Below are 936 nucleotides of genomic sequence, written 5' to 3' on the forward strand. Positions count from 1 at the left end.
TCTCTCTCTCACAAAGAGGTAACCTCGTGATAAATGGAGGAAAAATAGAAGTTGTCAAGGATTTCATCTTACTTGGATCCACAATAAAGGCTCATGAAAGCAGCAGGTAAGAGATCAAAAGATGCATTGCAAGAGGTAGATTTGCTGCACAAGATGTCTTTTGAGTATTGAAAAGCAAGGTTGTTATTTTGAGGACTAAGATCTGACTGACTCAAGCCATGGACTGTTCAATTATTTCATATGCATGTGGAAGTTAAACACTGAATAAGGAAGACTGAAGAAAATCAGTGCATTTGAATTGTGGGACGATGAATATTTTGAAAGTACCATGGATTGCAAAACACAACAAGCAAATCTATCGTGGAAGAAGTATGGTCTGAGTGCTCCCTAGTGGCAAGGCAAACTGTCTTTCACCATGAGCTCCAGCACACGGATAATTGTGAGGATGGCTCAGGACTGGGCAGTAGGTTTCCTTCTGCTGTGCACAGGCCCACTAGGGGTCAGAACCAACTAAAAGGGACTAACAGCAACTGCCACATCGCCAATGGCCAATCAGTGCCCAGAGACTCTTCAGTATCTGTGAATAAGTAGGTAAGACTAGCAAAGAAAAATGAGAAAACAGAATTCAATTACTCTATCTTCCTTACCCAAACTGTAAGGTGCTTTCTCTTCGTGAATATCACTGATCCACTGCTGGTAAGGGTGGAGCACCAAGGTTGAACCAAATTTGAGGGTGCATGACACTTCGACTGTAAGGCAGTCACTGAAGTTGAAGAGAAGGTTTTTCCCAATTTCTCTGTAATTCCTGAAGTTTGCTAGTTGAACGGGGAGTAGAAGAGGGATATTGAAGAATTAATAATTCCAGTGGCTGATTTAGAGAGCAAGGAGAAATATCAAAAGACCAGCAGACATAAAATATAAAGCAGAGCAAGAGCA

Source organism: Echinops telfairi, unplaced genomic scaffold (assembly GCF_000313985.2).
Source record: "Echinops telfairi isolate 266 unplaced genomic scaffold, ASM31398v2 ScPeMD7_9;HRSCAF=40, whole genome shotgun sequence".
Taxonomy (NCBI): Eukaryota; Metazoa; Chordata; class Mammalia; order Afrosoricida; family Tenrecidae; genus Echinops; species Echinops telfairi.